At 43.5% G+C, this 14941-nt stretch overlaps 1 protein-coding gene across 3 annotated transcripts in view; it reads left to right on the plus strand.

Moving 5' to 3' along the window:
* The window catches only part of ABCG2 (ATP binding cassette subfamily G member 2 (Junior blood group)), a 130041-nt gene that overhangs the window by 50272 nt on the left and 64828 nt on the right, over positions 1-14941 (plus strand). The window contains exon 1 of one of the 3 annotated variants that reach the window (XM_052641687.1): positions 10002-10139. The exons of 1 other annotated variant lie outside the window; for it this stretch is intronic. The gene's annotated coding sequence lies outside the window, so the exon portion shown is untranslated. Of the gene's footprint in view, positions 1-10001; positions 10156-14941 lie in introns of those variants that run through there. One more of the 3 variants, XM_052641685.1, reaches the window with a different exon arrangement.

Below are 14941 nucleotides of genomic sequence, written 5' to 3' on the forward strand. Positions count from 1 at the left end.
ATGGATAAGCCCCTGAATTACATAAGATAAACTCACTTTTATTATTCAGTCAATAAATATTTATCAAGTATCTGTTGTGTTCAAGGCTCTGAGCGAGGCAACATTTAGGAAATACACTGAGGTGGGAGACATACTTTCTACTTTCGTAATTCCCTTTAACGACCCACAAGACATTCCAGCTTCTTCGTCTCTCACATTCAATGTTTTATCTGTTACTAGGACTGTAAATTCTTCCCTATGGTGTTTCTTTCCTCACAAATTTTTTTCCACCATAAAACTCTAGTTCAGTCTATTTTTTTCATTTCCAGACTGTTCACTGCTTTCCCACATCCGCCATCCATCATATACGTAAACAGATTACTCTTCCTAAAACCACTTTGACAGTGTCATCCCTCTACATTAAACTTTCAATGATTTCTCACTCTCAAGATAAATCTGCACTCTTGGTTTGGCCTTAGGGCCTCCACATTTGGCCTTAGAAGATTCTCTTACATTTCTGTTAATATGTTTCTGAGAATACAGCGATTGAGCTACTCTTTGGTGAAGAACTTCCATGAACAAATGCTGTATACATGTTCTGCAATGATGAAACCTACTTAATCAACTTGTTTTAATCTAGCATCTCATCTTTCTTTTCCACATATCACGCGTTCATAAAATCTTTTGTTTAAGTAAATGTTTAAATTGCAGTATAACATACATACAGAAAAAGCAAAGAAAATCTTAAGTAAACGATCTGATGTATATTTAAAAAGTGAACATACCTGTATATCTGCCACCCTAACCTCTTTATCTCTCTCTGTCTATGTATATGTGTATACATATTTTTATATTTGTTTATTATCAATATCCCAAAAGTTTCCATTATGTTCTACCCTAGTCATTGTCCTCTCCAAAGATAACTACTCATCTCACTTTTATCACCAAACGTGAGAATTGTTTATTTGGGTTTTTTTTTGGCTTGTTTATTTTTATTGAAATATAATTGACATATAACAAATACACATACAAATATATATATGCATATATTTGATCTGAGTAACAGATATACAAGTGTGTTTACTTTGTAAATATACATCAAGCTGTTTACTTAGATTTTCTGTACATTTTCTATATGTGTATTATACTTCAATGAAAAAGTTTAAAGACTTTATAGATATGTGAACTTTGGTTTGGTGAACTCTCAACGTTTAAACTTTCAGTCTATTTTTCAAGGACAAATGTTACATCTTCTGCCCCACTTTCTAACTCTGCAGATTAATTATCTGTACCTAATTATATACATTTTCCCCTCTACTATGCTTATTTTTTAATTATATACATTTCCCCCTCTACTATGCTTATTTTTAGGGCTTGACTACCTCTGTGAACTTTACAACCAAATGAATTATTTGGTCTCTTGTCTGCTACATAAAGAAAATTATTAGAATCAGGGTGATCTGGCTTCACATCTGGCCTCAACACCTCCACCACACCCTGCTCTCTCACCACTCCCCCCTCCCCCCCATTATGCTGTCTCTCTGTATTAATGCCAGTGTCTTTTCTCCATGCCCATAAAAGACACTGATAATTGGTTTTTGGTGTTTCTCTTCTTTCTAAGATGGTCACTACCTCGGCAGAGTCTGTGTTTATTTAGATGACCAAGCCATCAGCCTAGCTTTTGTGTTCTTTGATCTCAACTTAACCTTCAGTGCAGGGAGAATTCTAAAGATCCCCATCTCCCCCCAGGGTCCAAGGTTCCACTGGTCACTTAACCAAGCATTACTCTGGGAACTGCTCTGAGGAATTCTGAAGTTGTGACTGAAGTTCCAAATGCGTTCACCCCAAAATAGTGAGATTATCTAGATGGGCCTGAGGTAATCACACAAGCCCTTTAAAAAGAGGGAGATAAAATCCGAGAGAAGTTTGAGGACGTGCTTTGAGATGAGGAGTCACATGAGAAGGAATGTGGGCAGCCTGAAGAAGATGGTTGACTGTCAGCAAGGAAACACAGACCTCAGTCCTAAAACTACAAAGAAATGGATTCTGCCAACAGTCAGTCCTTAGCAGATCCTTCAGATGGAAGTCTTCAGATAAGAATCCAGCTGACCGACTGGATTGAATGCATGATAGCCTAAGCAGAGCCCAACCTAGCCCACCTAGATTCCTGACCTCCAGAATTGTGAAATAATAAATGAGTATTGCTTTAAGATGCTAAACTGATGCCAAGTTCTTATTCAGCACTAGAAGACAGACCTTTCTTCCATTTCTGTAATTCAACTGTCATGTTCAAATCATGGGACCTTGTCAAGCCTGGATTGCTAATATTATATGCCAGTTTCCTAATCAGTGACTTCACCCTCTGGTTTCAGCTCTTCAGCCTCCAAGTGACCCTAATTTAGGTCCCCTCACCACCTCTCTCTTCCTGCCTTCACTTTTCTGTGATGAATCACTTAACCTGCTCAAACTCTTGCTCTATTTTTCTGTTGCTTTACCCACCCAGCAAAACCACATCCTCAAATTTATTCAGCCTCCTAACCTGCTCTTGGAGAAGGCAATGGCACCCCACTCCAGTACTCTTGCCTGGAAAATCCCATGGACGGAGGAGCCTGGTAGGCTGCAGTCCATGGGGTCGCTAAGAGTCGGACACGACTGAACGACTTCATTTTGACTTTCACTTTCATGCATTGGAGAAGGAAATGGCAACCCACTCCAGTGTTCTTGCCTAGAGAATCCCAGGGACGGGGGAGCCTGGTGGGCTGCCATCTATGGGGTCGGGCAGAGTCGGACACGACTGAAGCGACTTAGCAGCAACCTGCTCTAGCTTTATGTCTCTGTGATTGGGAAAGCCATGTCCATTTGTAACTCTGATATCAGTACATTTATAGAATCCAGTCTTAGGGGTCTTGGTGCTCAGCAATCTCTCTTTAGGTCCCTTGGAAGAAAAACTTTGTCTACCAATTTAGGTCTAGTGGTGGTCGGGGAGGAGCTGAAAGTTAATTGACAACAGATTAAAGGAAAAAAGATAAGGTCCTGGGGTTTATAGACCAGTTTAATAGAAGAAAGTGGGATGGGGAGAAAGAGATTCTATGGGAAAACAAAGGACTTTTAGGAAAGACAAGTAGGCTGTTAGGGAAAGAAGCAAAGATAGTTCTTTCAGTTTTCTCTCTTTTCCGTTATTAAAACATTTATCTACATGAGGACACATCTTGACTCCCTCCCTTTTGGCCACAACTTAAAAATATATAATATTTGCTTTTCTTTTCTAATTCCCCTGAATTCTAAACCCATTCTGCTTTCTAAGTTACCTGATTAACCACCTTTTCTTCTTTATGGCTTGTCTTCTTGGCATGCACACCTATTCTGGCCTAATTTAAACCAAACAAGAAATATTTCCTCTGAGCCCCAAGATACTCTTTAGATATACAGCTTTCTCTCACCTTCCTTTTATAGTGAGATTTTTTGAAAGTGTTGTTTATACCCTGTTTCTATTTAGAGACTAACTGTTCTCTCACTGAATTGATCGAAGGCCCCTGGTAGCTGATAAGCGGAGCCATTGTTGGGGGTCATGGTGCATACAGCCTTTTGCACTGGTTTTTATTTGCTTCAACTTAAGTAGTAGTGAAAATAAATACACTGGGAGCCATACAGATATTATATTCCCAAATGCCCCCAGGGCTATAATAAGCCCTGCCTGACACCTGACATCTCACACGCTAGTAAAGTAATGCTCAAAATTCTCCAAGCCAGGCTTCAACAATACATGAACTGTGAACTTCCAGATGTTCAAGCTGGTTTTAGAAAGGCAGAGAAACCAGAGATCACATTGCCGAACATTAGTTGGATCATCGAAAAAGCAAGAGAGTTCCAGAAAAACATCTGCTGCTGCTAAGTCGCTTCAGTCGTGTCCAACTCTGTGTGACCCCACAGATGGCAGCCCACCAGGCTCTGCCATCCCTGGGATTCTCCAGGTGAGAACACTGGAGTGGGTTGCCATTTCCTTCTCCAATGCATGAAAGTGAAAAGTGAAAGTGAAGTAGCTCTGTTGTGTCCGACTCTTCGCGAACCCATGGACTGCAGCCTACCAGGCTCCTCTGTCCATGGGGTTTTCCGGGCAAGAGTACTGGAGTGGGTTGCCATTGCCTTCTCTGAGAAAAACATCTACTTCTGCTTTATTGACTGTGCCAAAGCCTTTGACTGTGTGGATCACAATAAACTGTGGAAAATTCTTCAAGAGATGGGAATACCAGACCACCTAACCTGCCTCTTGAGAAATCTGTATGCAGGTCAGGAAGCAACAGTTAGAACTGGACATGGAACAACAGACTGGTTCCACATAGGAAAAGGAGTATGTCAAGGCTGTATATTGTCACCCTGCTTATTTAACTTCTATGCAGAGTACATCATGAGAAATGCTGGGCTGGATGAAGCATAAGCTGAAATCAAGATTGCTGGGAGAAATATCAGTAACCTCAGATATGCAGATGACACCACCCTTATGACAGAAAGTGAAGAACTAAAGAGCCTCTTGATGAAAGTGAAGGAGGAGAGTGAAAAGTTGGCTTAAAGCTCAGCATTCAGAAAATTAAGATAATGGCATCCGGTCCCATCACTTCATGGCAAATAGATGGGGAAACAGTGGAAACAGTGTCAGACTTTATTTTTTGTGGGCTCCAAAATCACTGCAGATGGTGACTGCAGCCATGAAATTAAAACATGTTTACTCCTTGGAAGAAATGTTATGACCAATCTAGACTGTGTATTAAAAAGCAGAGACATTACTTTGCCAACAAAGATCCATCTAGTCAAGGCTATGGTTTTTCCAGTAGTCATGTATGGATGTGAGAGTTGGACTATAAAGAAAGCTGAGCGCCGAAGAATTGATGCTTTTGAACTGTGGTGTTGGAGAAGACTCTTGAGAGTCCCTTGGACTGCAAGGAGATCCAACCAGTCCATCCTAAAGGAAATCAGTCTTGAATGTTCATTGGAAGGACTGATGTTGAAGCTGAAACTCTAGTACTTTGGCTACCTGATGTGAAGAACTGACTCATTGGAAAAGACCCTTATGCTGGGAAAGATTGAAGGTGGGAGGAGAAGTGGATGACAGAGGATGAGATGGTTGGATGGCATCACTGACTTAATGGACATGAATTTGAGTAAATTCCAGGAATTGGTGCTGGACAGGGAGGCCTGGCATGTTGCAGTCCATGGTGTCGCAAAGAGTTGGACGTGACTGAGCGACTGAACTGACACCTGAATTTGCTGCTGAATGGTGAACACATTAAGGAATGGGCCAAGTCCTTACCACTTCCTTGCAGTTGGTAGCCAGGCCAGCAGATAGTGAGAGCTCAAGGGGGCTGGGAGAGGTTTGGAGGATATTAAGAATTCTATGAGAAGGATGAAGAGAGCTTCTCATAGGTCCATATAAGAGCTTTGAAAATAGAGTTGGACTGACTGATGGTGTTATAGGCCCAGGAAAGCTTGTTCCTTTAATGAGGACTGTTTTTGATTTTTACTTTCATTGCCATTCTGTATAATAAATCATACTTTTTATACTTTATCAACATTAAGTTAATTTGTTTATTAACTTTATTAATAAAGTTCATCAACATTAAGTTTATCAACATTAAGTTGATATCAACTCATCTGTTGCTGACATTCCATCAAGCACTGATACCCCTGTGAAAGCCATACAAGCAAACACCTTTCACTGGTGTGATGATTGGAAAGGAGTATTAGGTTCCCTCCCTGCCCCCACTGCAAAATCTCCCAGTTATTTTCAGAGTTTTCAAAAGGGTGGCTCAAGTGAATTTATGAATAAGACTATTGGCTTCCCTCCTGAAGGCATTTTTTCTGAAACATCTAGTTGTGCCTATGTGCACTGCTTACAGAAATGCATGGTGACACCTTGGCCCTTCTAGTGCTCATTTAAGATCACTAATGATACCACTCTAATGGCCAAAAGCAAAGAGGAATTAAAGAGCCTCTTGATGAGGGTGAAAGAGGAGAGTGAAAAAGCTGGCTTAAAATTTAACATTCAAAAAACTAAGATCATGGTATCTAGTACCATCACTTTGTGGCAAATAGATCGGTAAAAATGTAAATGGTGACAGATTTTATTTTCTTGGGCTCCAAAATCATTGTGAATGGTGACTGCAGCCATGAAATTAAAAGAATGTGCTTCTTGGAAGAAAAGCTATGACAAACCTAGACAGCATATTAAAAAGCAGAGATATCACTTTGTGAACAAAGGTCCATATAGTCAAAGCTATGGTTTTTCCAATAGTCTGAGGCTGGGAAAGATTGATGGCAGGAGGAGAAGGGGGAGACAGAGGATGAGATGGCTAGATGGCACCACCAACTGAGACATGCATTTGGGCAAACTCCAGGAGATAGTGAAAAACTGGGAAGCCTGATGTGCTGTAGTTCATAGGGAAGCAAGGAGTCAGATACAGCTTAGCTACTGAACAACAATAATGATATGTGTGTCAAAGGTGTGAACTCCTGTTGACCTCAGAGCTTTCAGTTGGGAAATCCTGACTTTGATAAGTCTATGATTTGACTGTAAGGCATGTAAAACATGACTATGACTTCAAGGGCAGAATCAAATAGGACTGAGCACAAAGCAATCTTAAATTGTTGGGAGACTGAATTTGGCACCAACTTTTTGTGGGAAATTTAGCTATATGTATTTAAAAACTTTTAAATGAGCATACCTTTTGCCTCAGCAAGTCCCTGTCTGGAATTTACCGGAGTGTGTGTGTAATGACAGAGCTTATAAAGATATTTTGTGAATAATAGGAAGATTGGTTAAAGTACATAACAAACACTGAATACCATGTGCCCATTAAATATAAAGTTGTAGAAAGATTTTGAATGACAGGGAACCATGTTGCAAAATAGCAGTTTTACAAAATATTAATAGTAATAGCTACCATCTAGTGTGTGTGTGCACTCAGTTGTGTCCAACTCTCCACAAAGCCCGCCAGGCTTCTCTGTTCATAGAATTTTCCAGGCAAGAGTACTGGCATGGGTTGCTGTTTCCTACTCCAGGGGAGCTTGCTGACCCAAGGATTGAACCTTGGTCTCTTGCCTTTCCTGCATTCAGTTCACTTCAGTTGCTCAGTCATGTCCAACTCTTTGTGACTCCATGGACTGCAGCACACCAGGCCTCCCTGTCCATCACCAACTCCCGAAGTTTACTCAAACTCATGTCCATTGAGTCAGTGATGCCATCCAACCATCTCATTCTCTCCCCTTCTCCTCCCACCTTCAATCTTTCCCAGCATCAGGGTCTTTTCAAATGAGTCAGCTCTTCATATCAGATAGCCAAAGTATTAGAGTTTCAGCTTCAACATCAGTCCTTCCAATGAACACTCAGGACTGATTTCCTTTAGGATGGACTCCTGCATTGGCCAGCAGATTCTTTATCACTGAGCTACCTAGGAAGCCCCAGCATCTATTAAGTGCTATGCAGTCCATGGGGTCGCTAAAAGTCAGACATTACTGAGAGACTTCACTTTGACTTTTCACTTTTATGCATTGGAGAAGGGAATGGCAACCCACTCCAGTATTCTTGTCTAGAGAATCCCAGGGATGGGGGAGCCTGATGGGCTGCCGTCTACGGGGTCGTACAGAGTCGGACATGACTGAAGCGACTTAGCAGTAGCAATGAAATTACATACATTATCAGTGCTTTATACACATTATCTCATTTAATGTAACTATCCTGAGAGATCCTTTCCCCTGATTACCAATAACCACTTAAGGACTAAAGAACTAGTTCAGGTCTCCAGGATTTGGGAGAGCCAGAATTCAGACTATCTGACTATCTGACAGACTTTCTGACTCCAGAGATGATGATGTTCATTCCTGTACTTTGTATACAAGTACATTTTTGCTTTTTAAGAAAATATGTATTCATGTAAGAATTGAATCGCCAGTCTATGTCCAACGCAGGATACAGCATGCTTGGGGCTGGTGCACGGTGATGACCCAGAGAGATGTTATGGGGAGGGAGGTGGGAGGGGGATTCATGTTTGGGAACGCATGTACACCTGTGGTGGATTCAAGTCAATGTATGGCAAAACCAATACAGTATTGTAAAGTAAAATAAAGTAAAAATAAAAATTAAAAAAAAAAGAAAGAAAATATGTATGCAGAGAAAAAGACTAAAAGCAGATGGTATGTGGCTGGTGGGTACAGATGATTTTCATCTATTTCTTGATATGTAATAAGAGAGGGACAAAAAGCTTAGTTAAATGGAAAGAAAAAAGTGTTAGATTAAGAACACATCTAGGGACTTCCCTGGTGGTTTAGTGGTTAAGACTCCATGCTCCCACTGCAGGAAGCATTGGTTTGATCCCTGCCCGGAACTAAGATCTTCTTTGGCTGAAACAGTGGGTGCTGTGGGGTCAAAAAAAAAAAAGAGGGAACACATTCAGTAGTTGTTCCAATAACCAGGCACTATAAATACTGGGCTTCCCTGGTGGCTCAGAGGTTAAAGCATCTGCCTGCAATGTGGGAGACCCGGGTTCAATCCCTGGGTAGGGAAGATCCCCTGGAGAAGGAAATGGCAATCTACTCCAGTATTCTTGCCTAGAGAATCCCATGGAGGGAGGAGCCTGGTAGGCTATAGTCTACGGGGTCTCAAAGAGTCTGACCCAAAAAGTCGGACGAGACTGAGCTACTTCACTTCACTTGATAAATACTGGGCATATTGAAAAGCAGAGGCATTGCTTTGCCAACAAACGGTCCGTCTAGTCAAGGATATGGTTTTTCCAGTGGTCATGTATGGATGTGAGAGTTGGACTGTGAAGAAGGCTGAGCGACAAACTGTGGCTTTGGAGAAGACTCTTGAGAGTCCCTTGGACTGCAAGGAGATCCAACCAGTCCATTTTGAAGGAGATCAACCATGGGATTTCTTTGGAGGGAATGATTCTGAAGCTGAAACTCCAGTACTTTGGCCACCTCATGTGAAGAGTTGACTCATTGGAAAAGACTCTGATGCTGGGAGGGATTGGGGGCAGAAGGAGAAGGCGACGACAGAGGATGAGATGGCTGGATGGCATCACTGACTCGATGGACGTGAGTCTGAGTGAACTCCGGGAGTTGGTGATGGACAGGGAGGCCTGGCGTGCTGCGATTCATGGGGTCGCAAAGAGTCAGACACGACTGAGCGACTGAACTGAAATGAACTGAGGCAGATTCTTTACCACTGAGCCACCTGTGAAGCTTAGCCCAAAGTAAAATGTTAACTTAAAACGACTATTTCTTTATAATGCAATGCAATTATGAAATGCTGGCTTCAATCTTAAATTTTCGAACAGAATTTGATAGCAATGATCTGCTTGAGAAAGCATTAGGAAGAGGTTATGAACTCTTTTCCTGAATCTGCACGCTCTTACAGCTTTTCTACACGATCGGAGTATTGAATAGATGCGTGTATTACAGGATTGTGAGGAACATATTTAAACTATTCACTGTAATATTTTCATTCAAAAGTTTTTTTCCCCGTCCGGACACCCTTAGATTTGGTTCCTGATTTTATTGGCCCTGGGACGCAGGGACCTCATTTCTCAGAAGCTCATTCATTAGAGACCGCCTACTTGCCCCGGGGGTGGACAATGTGTGTGACAGGAAAAAAACCTCGGTGCCAGGGTCCCCTGGTACTTAGAGGTGTGGGACACTGGCAGTGGCTAAATCCGCCCATGTCAGACCAGGTATTGATCCGCCCGGGTAGCATTTTGTGGTCTCCAGGGGTACTCCCCACTGTCTATTTCATACCAGCCCCGGAAGCAGGATTTGTAGCTTTGTCCCCGCAAGCCCAGGGATAGTCATTTCCCTGACCCCTTCTCCGCGGCCGGGTGACGGTCAGGTCCAGTACCTGGCTGGGTCCACTGATGACAGTTGCGTGCTCTCAGCCCAGACGCCGGGCGCTTATCGCAGCCAGGCAGGCAGCGCCACGCCTTTCACGGGCCCTTGCCCGAGGGAACAGGGGCGCGAGGGAGGGGCCGCTGCCGGGCGCTGTCCCGGTCAGCAGTCTAAAGCTTGCGAGGTGAAGCCGGAGTTGGTGCTGCGCTCGCTCGTCGGCCGTCGACCGCCGGCTCGCCGCCGGTTCTCTCCGACGTGACGGTAACCCGGGGCCAGTGCCTTCCCAGGTCAGCCGCTGCGCCGGTGAGTGCGGGGTGCTAGTGGGGCGCGCGGGCGCGGTGGGTGGGCTGCCGCCGGGGGTCGTGGGCGTCGGTCGGGGAAAGTCGCCCCCGGCCGGGCTTTGCGGCCAGCGCGGGCTGTGTCCTGAATCCCACACCGTTACTGGGCGAATCCCGAGCGCGCGAGACGCTAGAGGGAGTCTCCGGTGGTCAGATAGGGACTGGGGAGACGCTGGAAGGAGGAAAGGAGCCAGAGAGTTTTTGTAAAAGCTTTTCACCATTTAGGAAGCACTGTACGGATGCCTGATGTCATTGTTAAGTAGGAGCTGCTTCCGTAGGGTGTATTTGGGAGGTCCAGCTGACTCAGCGTTTTATATAAATGTTAGTGCTCTGCCTCTGAGCACAGCAGCTCCTGAGATTGAAGCCCTCGGTTAAAACTGAACCGCTAACTGAGTGAGTAAATTGTGAAAATCGTTTGGAATATGTGGCATGAAAGGTCCGTGGCTATTGTGTGTGCATTTGGTAGGCAATAGAAAACTGTACAATTGAAATGACTGGGTTTTAATTATTCCCTCTCAGTTTCATTTGAAAGTGAGTATGAAACAGACTGAAAATTTAGACTCCCCTTAATTTGGACCCCTCCTCCAGAAAACGTCTCCTTGGTGCAACCGATTTCGTGTCTGGTAGTGTGCAGTCCACGGGGTTGCTGATGGTCGGATACGACTGAGCGACTTCACTTTGACTTTTCATTTTCATGCATTGGAGAAGGAAATGGCAACCCACTCCAGTGTTCTTGCCTGGAGAATCCCAAGGACAGCGGAGCCTGGTGAGCTGCCGTCTATCGGGTGGCACAGAGTCGGACACGACTGAAGCGACTTAGCCGCCGCAGCAGCAGTGTGTGTTAGCGGAGAAGGCAATGGCAACCCACTCCAGTACTTTTGCCTGGAAAATCCCGTGGATGGAGGAGCCTGGTAGGCTGCAGTTCATGGGGTCGCTACAAGTCAGACACGACTGAGCGACTTCACTTTCACTTTTCATTTTCATGCATTGGAGATGGAAATGGCAACCCACTCCAGTGTTCTTGCCTGGAGAATCCCAGGGACAGGCGTGCCTGGTAGGCTGCCGTCTATGGGGTCGCACAGAGTCGGACACCACCGAAGTGACTTAGCAGCAGCAGCAGCAACAGTGTGTGTTAGCCGGTTGGTAAAACTCTTACCTTTCCCCAAATGTATGATATTGGATAGATAAAAAGTTATTGAGTATGGAGGTAGCAGAGAAACTTGTAAATATTGGTACCTTTAAAGGGATTAACCGATATGGCTAAGTCGCTTCAGTCGTGTCTGACTCTGTGCGACCCCATAGAGGGCAGCCCGCCAGGCTCCCCCATCCCTGGGATTCTCCAGGCAAGAACCCTGGAGTGGGCTGCCATTTCCTTCTTCAGGGATTAACCACTATATTCTATGCCTATTTCTTCTCCCTAGGACATAAAGTTTGTCCACAACTTTGGTTGGTGTGCGAAAGCATTATTGAGCTGCCTTTTGTAATTTTTCTGTGGATAGCTGACTCATTAAAAATTAACCAGCTTATTAAAAATACTGGTTAAAAATGCTACTAAAGTTAGAATACAGAAAAATATACAACCAAAAAAGTTAGATTGTAAATCTAGCAAACAGTTAAAAAAAAATACCCATAATGTTGCTTCGTTTCATTTTTTCACTCAGTGGTAGAAATATAAAAGCTCATTCCACTTTCAGGAAGAAAAAAGATTTATAGCAACAAATGTTTATTGGTCATCTTTGTTCTGGACCCTGAACATTTAGCTAGAGCTCCCTTAGGTGCTGTTACATCAAAATGATATTAAAATACAGCCAAAATCAATTTCTACATTTATTTGTGTTAAGTGTTCATGAGCTTTTGAGGCAAGCCTAAGTATTACAAATGGAAAGAGAAATGCACCAAGAAAACAGTCACTGTGGGAGAGTACATTTCAATGTATGTGGACAGCAAATTAAAGTTATATCTTGGAAGCTAGAATAAAAACGGACCAATCAGTCACACAGTTCAATGAGGACAAAGGCAGGAAATATACATGAGCTCCTTAGAGAAGCTTTTCCTGGCATCTACTTCTGAGGGAAATGTCTGATATCACAGAAGGCTGCAGACGAGACTGAAGTATAGCGGCGGAAGAGTCTCCTGGGTGCCCCACCCATAGTACAGGCAGTCGTGCATTTTCTAGGACTGCTTGCTGTAGTTGTCATTCTCCTCACCATAAGTATTATGAGAAACTGGTAGGATGCTAAGCCTCTATGGTCCCACATGCTGTGGTGTGATAGTTTGGGAATAAATCTGGATTTTATAGAGGGGTAGGTTCATGTCTTCACATACTCTGTTTCTCTCAGGCATTTCTGACAGAAGTTTGGAATCGGTTGAAGGTTATATCAAGTGAGAAGTTTTATTCTGTGTTGCTTACTGGGGTTAGAGGTTAAGGTTGAGGCTGTTTAAGTGAAACTTAAAGAACCTGAATGACCATCCTTGATACAGGGTATATAGGTCTGTGCTATGCTGTGCTTGGTCGCTCAGTCGTGTCTGACTCTGCGACCTCATGGACTATAGCCTGCCAGGCTCTTCTGTCCTTGGAGATTCTTCAGGCAGGAATACCTGAGTGGGTTTCCATGCCCTCCTCCAGGGGATCTTCCCAACCCAGGATAGAACCAATGTCTTCCTCCTTGCAGGTGGATTCTTTACTGTCTGAACCACCAGAGAAGCCCAAGAATACTCGAGTGGGTAACTCTCCCTCTCTGGGAACCCTATTCCGACCCAGGAATCAACCAGGGTCTCCTGCATTGCAGGTGGATTCTTTACCAGCCGAGCTACAGGGAAGCCCGTATAGGTCTACTGTAAGCTAAAGTTTATCCTTTTAAAAAATCAGTTCTGAGTTCAGAATGTGAACCAATAATGATGGAGTATCTAGATGAGTTTGGCTTCATCTTTTTGCTTTTTTTTTTCCCCCAACAGCAGTTAATGAGATCTAATTCACATATCATACAGTTCATATCTATTTAAAGTGTACAGTCTCTGCCGTCTTCACATTTTTGTCATTCTCGCCCCTAAAAACCAGTTAACACTCACTCCTCCTTCTCACCATAATCCCCTTAACCCCTGTAGTTTTTTGGAAACCAGTGTTTCCAAACCTGCTTCACAAGGAGACTATTAGAAAGTGGACGTCTAATTTTTGAGCCACATACTTAGCTTGTTTATAGAAATAAGTAAAATATTCAGAGAATCTTAGCAGTGAAAGTTAGTGGTGTTCTGTTGTTTAAAATGAGGTGGGTAGATGTGGGTGAAGCAGAAGTGCTGCCCACATCCCAATTCCAGTGAAGAAGTTTTGCTTTTGGCAAGAAGGGTGGAATGAAATCTTAAAACTCCATTGAAAGTGCTGATTACTAGCTCAGTCCCTTTGCAACTGAAAAGACCTGTTACTCTTTAGAGCAATGGTTGGCTGGAAATTACTGCTTAGATTCAGGTAGCAGTAGGTAGTTCTCTGTCATTTAACAGGATTTAAGTTCTTATCTGGAAGCATAAAAACGAAAGTCTCTAGAAAGCAGCAAGCCCTGTTAGCTCCCTCTGAAAATACTTGAGCTGAGTGTCTTACAAGGAAAGAGGAAAGATTGCCTGAGGGGTACCCAAACTTCAGATGTTTTGCACAAGAGACCTGTCGCTTCTCTTCTTGTCCTGCTGCGTGGGCAGTTCTACCCTGACCACACCCTGACTTCACCCTAGAGGAGTGAAAAGAAGGGATGCAAAAGGTAGAGGGACCGCAGAATCTTTAGAAAGGGAGAATAAAGTATTTCGTTTTGCAACTTTGCCTCCACCATCCCATATTAGTTTGGAATGCCATATGAGAGTTGGGCCAGAAAGAAGGCTGAGCGCTGAAGAATTGATGCTTTCAAAATGTGGTGTGCTTTCAAAATGTGGTGTTGGAGAAGACTCTTGAGAGTTCCTTGGCCTGCAAGGAGATCAAACCAGTCAATCCTAAAGGAAATCAACCCTGCATATTCATTGGAAGGACTGAGGCCGGAGCTGAAGTTCCAATACTTTGGCCACCTGACGTGAAGAACCGACTCACTGGAAAAGACCCTGATGCTGGGAAAGATTGAAGGCAGCAGGAGAAGGGGACGACAGAGGGTGAGATGGTTGGATGGCATTACCATCTCGATGGACATGAGTTTGAGCAAGCTCTGGGAGTTCGTGATGGACAAGAAAGCCTGGTGTGCTACAGTCCATTGGATCACAAAGAGTCAGACATGACTGAGCAACTGAACAGAATTGAAATTAAAAAAATTTTGAGAAGCTGAAGTAGTAGCTATATTTTCCATCCACATTTTTCTCCAGTACTTTGGCCACCTGATGTGAAGAATGAACTCATTGGAAAAGTCCCTGATGCTGGGAAAGATTGAGGGCAGGAGGGGAAGGGGGTGACAGATGAGATGGCTGGATGGCATTATCGATTCAATGAATGTGAGTTTGAGCAAATTCTGGGAGACAGTGAAGGACAGGGAAGCCTGGCGGGTTGCAGCCCATGAGGTCACAAAGACTTGGACATGACTGTGACTGAACAGCAACAACAAAGATAAGATGACCAGGTCTTCAGAATTAATAAATGGAAATGGCCATTAACTGGTGAATGCTTGCTGTCTGCAGGTGGTTTTTATATTTATTCTCATTTTTTGATCACACCAAGCCTTTCAGGGAGGTATTGGAGTTTCATACTTGCAGAGGAGGAGGGAGAGAATTGACAGGGTTATTTATTG

Source organism: Budorcas taxicolor, chromosome 6 (genome assembly GCF_023091745.1).
Source record: "Budorcas taxicolor isolate Tak-1 chromosome 6, Takin1.1, whole genome shotgun sequence".
NCBI lineage: Eukaryota > Metazoa > Chordata > Mammalia > Artiodactyla > Bovidae > Budorcas > Budorcas taxicolor.